This window comes from Tupaia chinensis, unplaced genomic scaffold (assembly GCF_000334495.1).
Source record: "Tupaia chinensis unplaced genomic scaffold, TupChi_1.0 Scaffold141305_1, whole genome shotgun sequence".
Taxonomy (NCBI): domain Eukaryota; kingdom Metazoa; phylum Chordata; class Mammalia; order Scandentia; family Tupaiidae; genus Tupaia; species Tupaia belangeri.
Window position 1 is genome coordinate 178,553 of NW_006201168.1, and position 9,498 is coordinate 188,050.

Sequence of the window (9,498 nt, forward strand, 5' to 3'; positions counted from 1 at the left end):
TGGACTGGGGCAGGTGGGTGGGTAGGGTGGGTGTGGAGTTCCTCCTGCCTCCTTCCTATCTCACCTACTGCATCTTCAATAGCTTTGAATCCAGGTCTCCAGGCAAGCCCATCCATAACTCTCCTTGCTACAGTCATCAACCAGGTTTTGGGACACACACTCAGGCCATGAAGATTCAAGCTCCTGGTTTCCTGTCACTCTCTCTAGTCCTGTACCTGTCATAATTCTCAGGGACTGCAACATCCACACAGATGACCCTCACAGAGCCATGGCCACTCTGTTTCTGTCTTCTCATTCGGCAATTCTGTCCTTTACCCAACCTCAGCTCTTCACTTCCAAAGTCATGTGCCAGCTGGGTCATTTACAACAACTCTTCTGTAATTTCAAGCCTTCTACTCTCTGACACCACCCCTCAGCTTTCCATCCTACTCCTCCTAGTACCTCTACTGGGTTGATGACTTTATCTATCTGCCTTTTTTGGTTTTGTTTTTTGACTTTGTTTATGCTTTTTGTTTTGAGGGAGATTTTTGCTATAAAGTATGTGCATTTGCCAGAGAGACAGAAAGAGAGAAATCATTCCCCTAGGCATGATGGCCATGCCGCAATCCCTTCTCCTCCAGTCTTCTCTTGGGATTTTGGGCACTCACGCACATGTGCCTGGCATGAGTTTCAAGCCACCCGGTCTAGTACTTGAACCGCAGTTGAACATGTGGGAGTCCAGCACCTTACCCACTACACTACCTGCTGGCCCCCTGACTGCCCTTTAATTGTTCCTCAGCCCAAACTTTTCCTTACTTTTTCCTTTATCAGTTTAAATTCCATGGTCAGTGTCAACACTGCCTATATCACATTTATCCACACAGCTAAACAAGTCCAGAGAAAACACACAAGGTTTCGAGGGGTACATTGAGGGAGCCATATACTACCTGGAGGTATGGGAGGAGTATTCTAGAAACTGGGAACAGCATCTACACAGGCCCTGGGCATAAGAATGCACAGACACACCAAGGAGCACAAGGAGGCCAGGTGGCTGAGCAGGCGTGAAGGGGAACTTAGCTGACAATACGGACATGGAAGCAAGCGGACAGACAGGGCATGGGGGTTCATAGGTGATGCTAAAGCCTGCCTTTCGTATGAGTGAGATGGGGAGCCATCAGAAGGCTTTGAAAAGAGTAACATCAATTAACTTCTACATGCAGAGGTTCCCCTGGCTGTGCTGTTGAAATAGGTGACAAGAAGCAAGGGCAGGACTCGGGAGACCATTCAGGAGTGGTGGCGTGGGTCAGTCGGTTAGCTCTGCAAGTGCTGCAGGGTGATATGATTCCAGATCTATTTCTTTTTTTTTTTCTCTTTAAATTTATTTTTTACATTAATTCGCTATACATCATTACAACATACAAATGAATTTTCCATCCAAACACACTGTACATTGGCTCAATCAAGCACATCAACATACATGTTATCAGCAAATAATTTTCCATTTCTTATGTCTTGTATACTTTGGGTTTTTTTTGTTTGTTTGTTTTGCCATCCTTGATTCCCTATCCCTCACCCTCTGCCATGTCTCACCCTCCTCCCACATTATCTCTGGTATCCATGGTTGCTTTCTATGCCTTTCCCCCCATTTAATTGATTTGCTAATGAACTTAATTAGTCTAAATATTTCCAATAGCTAGCACAGCTGATGTATACCTATACATGAACCCAAGTCTGACTTTAGGCATAAACCTCAGTGAGTAGAATGAACATACTATAAAGTAGTACCTAGCTGAGGCTATATAGCTTACTGCAAATATGCATTTTTTTAAAATTTTGATACGAATAGTTTTACTGTTTTTTCTCCTGAAACTTTTTTTAATTACTTAACATTCATTCCATGAGCATCATCACAGCATACTAAATGTGGTTTCCCATCTAGAATAAACTGCATAGTGGCTTAATCATGCATGTTGTCATCAATAATACTCCATTTCTACTTTCAAAGGTGCATAGTCTGTGTTCATAAATTGGATGTGGGGTGTGAGAGAATGGAACAGATTAATCCATATAGTTGTTCTTTTTTGTTTATTTACTTTTTTGCTAACACAGCTGAAAAGATGGAGAAGCCATCAACTAATACGAGGACATCTGTGAGTGGAACGGGATATTTTTTGGAGGGGGAGCCTTGCAAGTATACCCTAAATCTCAGTGAGGCTAATCTTGACCATCCTGTCTTTTTTTGTTTTAATTCATGATAGAGCACATGCACACACACATGAAAGTGATAGAGATGAGCACCCTCCACAGTGTTCCACTCCATCTCCACCGCCTTCCTCCTGTACTCTGGCCTGTCGAACCCTGGGCACGTTTGCACAAGCCTGGCACATGTCAGCTTACCAAGCTGGGTGTTCAGACTGCAGTTGCCATGTGGGATCTGGCTTCTCTTGAGCAGTGCATTGGTGCTCTGCCATGGAAGCAGCCCTGACTCCTCTATTTTAACAGAAATTTTTGCCATAGGGCGCATGTGTTCATGCGAAAACAAGAAATTATCCCCCACGAGGGATGGCCACATTGCAATCCCTTCTCCTCCATTCTCCTCTTAGGATTTTGGGCACACACACACGCACCCAGTGTGAGTTTCAAGCCACTGGGTCCAGGACTCAAACTGCGGTCGGCTACATGGGAGTCCAGCGACATAACCATGACACCATCTGCTGGTCCCGATCACCTGTTTTACATTGTGCTCCCATCTCAGCACTCTCCATGCCTTTCCCTGCTATATTTTTCTCTACAGCACAGTTAAAGGAGAGTGTCTGATCCTGTGCCCCCGCCCACTCTGCCCTTGCTCCCCACCTCTGCCAGGGAAAATAGGTCACTTCCTTTCCCACCTCTCTGAGGACGCAGTCAATGGACAGTGAGTGGCCCAAGAGGAAACACAGACGATGCTACCAGAAGAGGGAACGGAAGTTGAGTAGGTAATAAAAACAGATGTCCCTCACACAAGCTGTAAACGGAGAATCAATCCTTCCCTTTCGATACAGTTCTTTCTTAGTCAGTTATAGCTGCAGAAACAATAAATATTTGGTCTTCCCTTCCGGGATATAAACCTGAACCTCATGAGATGAGGTTCTTATATGCTCTTACCACATCCTCTTCCTGCTTCCTACTGAAACAGGAGACCTTAGCAAACGGGCACCTTCCGGAACAGCAGGATCCGTGGCTGAGGTGTGATCTGGCAAGGGGCCAATCGATGTGGTCTGGCCATCATTTCATTTTGACTTTAAGAATTTCAATGGGACCAAATGAATACCTTCCTCCATTAAGAATGATCTCAGGTAATGTATCTGCTCGTGTTTTTTAGACATTCCTCTCTCCAGAGACTTCAAATAATGCTTTTTCACAATTAATATCCATGTGAGTATCTGCCTTTTACAAACTGAGGCAGCAAGGCATTGGTCCTCCTGGGGCTTTCTGACTGCACGTGGCTCCCTGTCAACCCACCGGCAGCTGATGGGGAAGGACCCAAAAGCAAATAACCCAGGACACTAAACCAATAGATTCACATTATTAGACATCTCTACATAACACATCTGGTTGACTCAGATCACAGAGCTTTTCCATAATCTTTGGCCAGAACTGGAACAAAAGCCACAACCGTTGGGGTCTCCACAAGCAAAGGCCAACTACTGATCCGGAAGTTTTAGGCCTGTGCAAGTATTTTTCCCCAGGAGATCCAGTGGGGTCAGCCACTCCTCCACATTGCATAAACTTCGAGACCTGTCCGTGCAGCTGCTCAAGGGCTATCCAGAGCAGACAGCATCTAAGACCGCTAAGGATGCAGAGGATATTTCTGAATCTAGAGTCTTCTCTTCTCATTTCATCCTAAAGCCAATCTTATCTTCTCTTGGAGAGGAGTCAAGGGAAGGGAGGTATATTCTTTTCTTTCTTTCTTTCTTTCTTTCTTTTTTGTTTCTTTTTTGTATGATGCTTTGAAATTCTAGAGTCCTCTCTTCCCATTTTATCCTAAAGCCAATCTTCCCATCTTCTCTTGGAGAGGAATCAAGGGAGGGGAGGTATGTTCTTTTCTTTCTTTCTTTCTTTTTTGTTTCTTTTTTGTATGATGCTTTGAAATTTTAGGGCCTTTCTAATCCTGGAGAGACGGCCCCTCCCAGGACTAGCTTATCCTGAAGATAGTGAGCAGTTTGCCTGTGAGCATGCTTCTCATATGCAAACCAACCAGTCCAAAGCCATCCTCACCCACCTCTTTTACTTCACTCTCACACACTGAGCCCTGTTACCCTGGCCCTAAAATCATCCCAGGGCTGAACATCAGACAACCAGGGACTACCCCCAATTGCCCAGAGTCTGCTGACATCATCTAAACTATCCAATCCTAAATGTGCCCAGCCTTTCTACCCCCCCCTGACTCACCCCTTCCTTCCTGTGAAAACCACGATAAAGCCTGGCACGTGCTTTCCTCTCTCTGCCCCTTTACCAAACCTGGCACTTCCCCAGGTGGCCCTGTAGGGTGTGGTATGCCCCTTCCTCTTGGAAAGTCTTAAGTTCTGAACTCTTTTTTTAAGGCATTTATAGCTCTGGCTGTGTCACCTTACCATACCGGACTAAGAAATCCCAGGGACATTTTCAAACAGGAGGTAATCAAAAGACCTCACACTTCTCTGAAGGAGACTGTTGTTTTTATGCAGTTTTAGAATTTTTTAAATTTAATGTAAAGGATTACATTTCAAGATATGCTAACATTGAAACACCCTTGTATTCTAGATTAAATTTAGATAAGGTTGTATAAATTTTATTCTCTTAATGTATTAGTGTAACACCTGCTAACATTTTATTTTTAATATTTGTATATAAAGCAAAGATTACAGAATTTTTTTTTTGAGAGATTTTCACTGTAGGGCGTGTGCGCTCGCCAGACAGACAGAGAGAGACAGAGAGACAGAAAGTGAGAAATCACCCCCCAGGGGGGATGGTCACGCCGCAATCCCCTCTCCTCCATTCTCCTCTCGGGATCTTGGGCACGCACGCACACGTGCCGGCGTGAGTTTTAAGCCACTGGGTCCGGGACACGAACCGCGGTCGACTATGTGGGAGTCCAGCGACATAGCCATTACGCTAACTGCTGGTTCCCGAGATTACAGAATTTTTAATAGAGAACTTTATATTCTTTTGTCTGTTAAATGTTTTTTCCTTTTATCCCCCATGCCCTCTACCATCTACTCCCAAGGATTGTTTTAAAAATGGGAGCAATCAGGATGCTCTCAATTAGCAAGTTAAAGTTGGGTTGTCATCTCAACAAATGTCCCATGTCATACTGGGGAAGAAATGCAGGCTCGTGGGAAGCTTCATCACTCAGATATCACGAAGCAGAGCGGAAGCTGTAACGGAGGAAGGAGATGGCCACTGCTTTCCCATCTATTTGCATTAAATGCACATGACTGCGGCACTGTAGTCTGCCCACGGCCCCCTTGAGGCACCGTCACATCTTGTCTCATCTGACACTTACAGAACTCTGTGAGGTGGCAGGTACTCTCATTTCCTTCTACAGATGAGAAAACTGACCCTTGGGAAAGTACTGGAACATATTAGTTAACAGCATAAACTATGGAGCCAGTCTGCTTAGGTTCAAATCCCAGCTCTACCACTTCCCAGCTATGTAACGTGGGACCTGTTATTAACCTCTCTGTGCTTCAACTTTTTCATCTTTAAGGTGGGAAAAAGCCCCACCTCTGCTGTATAGCCAGTGGTGTACCAGACTCCAAACTAGAAACCACATTCTGACTGTGGTTTGAGTCCCTGTCCTGGTCAGCCTGAAAAATAAGCCCATCACGTGTATGTGTATCTAGGATCCTTGTGGGTCAGAAAACTACAGAAAGGGGACTGTGGCATGACTGAACCCTGAGGAGGGTGACTGATTGATCGATTGATCGATCGATCTCTCTCTCTTTCTCTCGCATGGGCACATGCTCTATCATGACTTTTTTTTTTTTTTAATAGTAATAAAGCGGGAATAGCAATAGACCTGTCCCATAGTATTGCTGCACAAGGAGAATTTATCATGGGGAATCAAAAACTCATAGCTGGGACCAGGGGATGGTGATGCCGTAATGGTTACATTGCTGGACTCCCATGTAGTTGACTGTGGTTTGAGTCCTGGACTGGGCACCTTAAAACTCACGCTGGATGCATGTGTGTGTGTGTGCCCAAGATCCCAGGAGAACAGAGGAGATGAGATTGTATTGTGGCCATCCCTCCTAGGGGGTGATTTCTCTCTTTCTGTCTCTATGTCTCTCTGGCAAGCGCACACCCCCTAGAGCAAATAAACAAACAAACAAAAAAAACCCTGAGCTGATTTATTTGGCTGATATAATGTGAACTTCATGGGAATGAACAAGTTTGAAGTTTTCTAACTGACTTCACTCACTTTTCTGCATTTTTAAGGTTACTATGACCAAAAAATATCTCTATTATTAGTTAACAGGGATATGCTTTCTTACAGCAACCGAGTTCCAAGACATTCCCACATTTATAAGTTGAAGCCAAATTTTTATCAAATTCTGTCACTTTTCCAAAGCCAGCTTAAATCCAATTTCTCTTAAACTTTTCTGGACTGTCCCACACAGAATTGACCTCTCCCATCTCTCAAGCACTGAAGCCATCATAGCATGAACCCCCACATTTCACACATGGGCATGGAATACACAGGCACTGGACTGGCCTCAGTGATAACTCCCACTCACCCTTGAGCTAAGCCTATCTCCATGGGACCATGAGCTGGTCAAGAATTAGGGGGCTTCATCATTCCTGATATCAGTCTCCCACTTTGCCACCTATTTCCTGTTTCAAGGGAAGCCATTCTTTGTACCCTGCACACGACCTTGATATTCTTGTTCCCGTCTCTCAGGATTCTTTGCAAGCAGCAGAAACCACTTCTGGCTGACTTAAACTAAAAAGTAATTTATTGAAAGGGGAATAAAAAGTCGTGTGCTGGAAGCTGGCTTGTTCTGACTCATGAGAGCCAATTGTTAAACTTTTAGGAATTTAGTGAGCTATCAATAGTTGCTAAACATAGCCATTATAAAATGGAAGTTATGGGAACCAGCAGGTGGCATGGTGGTTAAGGCGCTGGACACTCCCACATGGCCGACCACGGTTTGAAAACCAGACCTGGTGGCTTGTTTTCTCACTTTCCCTCTCTCTCTCTTTCTGTATCTCTCTCTGTCAAATTAAAATAAATGAATGAATAAATAAATATTAAAAAAACTGAAGTTAAAAAAAACTGAAGTGACATAAGCTTACAATGAATTAAATTATGTCAAAATGCAAGGTAGCAAATAATCAAAACATCACTCCTAGTTATTTTTCTATGTGTATCATCTCTACTCTTTTTTTTTTAAATTTTTTTTTTTGAGAGATTTTCACTGTAGGGAGCGTGCGCTCGCCAGACAGACAGAGACATAGAGACAGAAAGCGAGAAATCACCCCCCAGGGGGGATAGTCACGCCGCAATCCCTTCTCCTCCATTCTCCTCTCGGGATCTTGGGCACGCACGCACACGTGCCCGGCGTGAGTTTTAAGCCACCGGGTCCGGGACACGAACCGCGGTCGACTACGTGGGAGTCCAGCGACATAGCCATTACGCTAACTGCTGGTTCCCAATCATCTCTACTCTTGAAGTTATTACATTTATTATATCTGTATAGTGAAAATACCAGAGAGCAGAATGCTATTATTTACCATCCTTTCCAACTCCATGTTGGATGACATTGCATTGGTAGCTTGAGTTCAGCAACGAAGAGTGCATTTACACCACGGGAATTGACAAACACTGTTTGTGATAGTGTTTCTTTTTTCTCAAAGAGCTGGTTGTTAAACATTTACTGACATACCACTGACATACCATACTGGCATTAGGTAACTCATCAAATCTTAGAAGGGCCAAAGGACCAGGTTTAGATCCTCAGTCAGGATCATCAGCAGGGATAAGCAAACTAAGATCCATGGACCAAATTCAGTCCACTGCTTTTGCAAATAAAGTTTTATTGGAATTCGGTCACTCATTATTGTCTATGGAAACTTTTGGGATACAACAGCAGCGTTCAAAGGACTTGTAGAGATTATATGGCTCGTAATGCCTAAAATATTTATCAAGCCATTTGTAGGAAAAGCCAACTCTTGATTTAGATCATGTGGACTCATAGATTTTCATTTCATTCTATTACTATTTATTTATTTTTTGGTTCAAATTGTCCTAGATGTATCTATTGCAAGCTCCTTCGAGCTGGCTTCTGTGTCCTGTTGACAAGTTTCCTTCCTTCTTTGAGCCCTTCCTTTCTTTCTAATACATGATGTTCTAAGTTTATTTTTCACTTTCATGATTTTTTTTTTGAGAGAGATTTTTGCTGAAGGGGGCATTCACTCGCAGGAGAGACAGAGAGGGACAGAGAGACAAAGTGAGAAAGCACTCCCCAGGGGGGATAGCCATGCTGCAATCCTACATTCTCCTCTCAGGATTTTGAGCATGCACACACATGTGCCCAGAATGAGTTTTAAGCTGCTGAATCCAGACCTCGAACTACAGTCAGCTATGTGGGAGTCCAGCAACTTAACCATTATGCCATCTGCTGGTCCCCCATGGTTTTTATTTTAAGACAGGGTCTTACCATGTCATGACCCTCCTGCCTCAGCCTCCCAGCTGGGGCCATAGTCATGCACCACCATGCCAAGCCTTAAGGCTAGACTAGAAATTAAATCAGGGCCTTATGTGTGATCCAAGCCTACAGAGCAATGTCGTAGCAATGTGCCCCCCTACAGCTGGGCCTACTTTCCCTTCTTCTGCCATGGAATCAACATTTCTCCACATGCTTGGGTGTCCAGGGTCCTAAGAAGTTATAGTATTGGGGAAATGGAATCGTGGCATAATGAGACCCTACTGAGGGTTTTCTCTTTCTCTCTCTCTCTCTCGCACACAGCACTCTCTCTATTAGGAAAAACAATGAGAGAGAGTACTGTGCTCAAAATTTACTTGAATTTATATTTTTCTTTTCCAAGTTATCAATTTGATATATATTGGATTGTCAGAAAAGTCATGACACGTTTTTGCATAGAAAAAATACATCATGACTTTTCTGACAACCCAGTAGTTAGGTTCATTTATTTCTATTTTATTTCATCTTAGCATTTATCATTTGTATTTTATTTTTGAATATGTAAAACATTTAGGAAATTTGAAAGTCAAAACTAGAGGAATAAGGTATATTCAGAAACCATGATTTCTGTTCCTGCCTCTGAATACACCCTAGGTCTTCCTAGAGAATTTAGTATGGGTCCTCTTCTGACCACTTACATATAAGCCTTGGGTTTCTTGACCATGTGACATACAAGGAGTGGCCCCATCCACTAGCAGACGTCAGTTCTTCCTTCAGCTGTGGGAGAGAAGCTAGCAGGTTATTTTCAAGACTTTTCAAAGTCTCGGCTTCCTTAACTGCCAAGCACGAATGT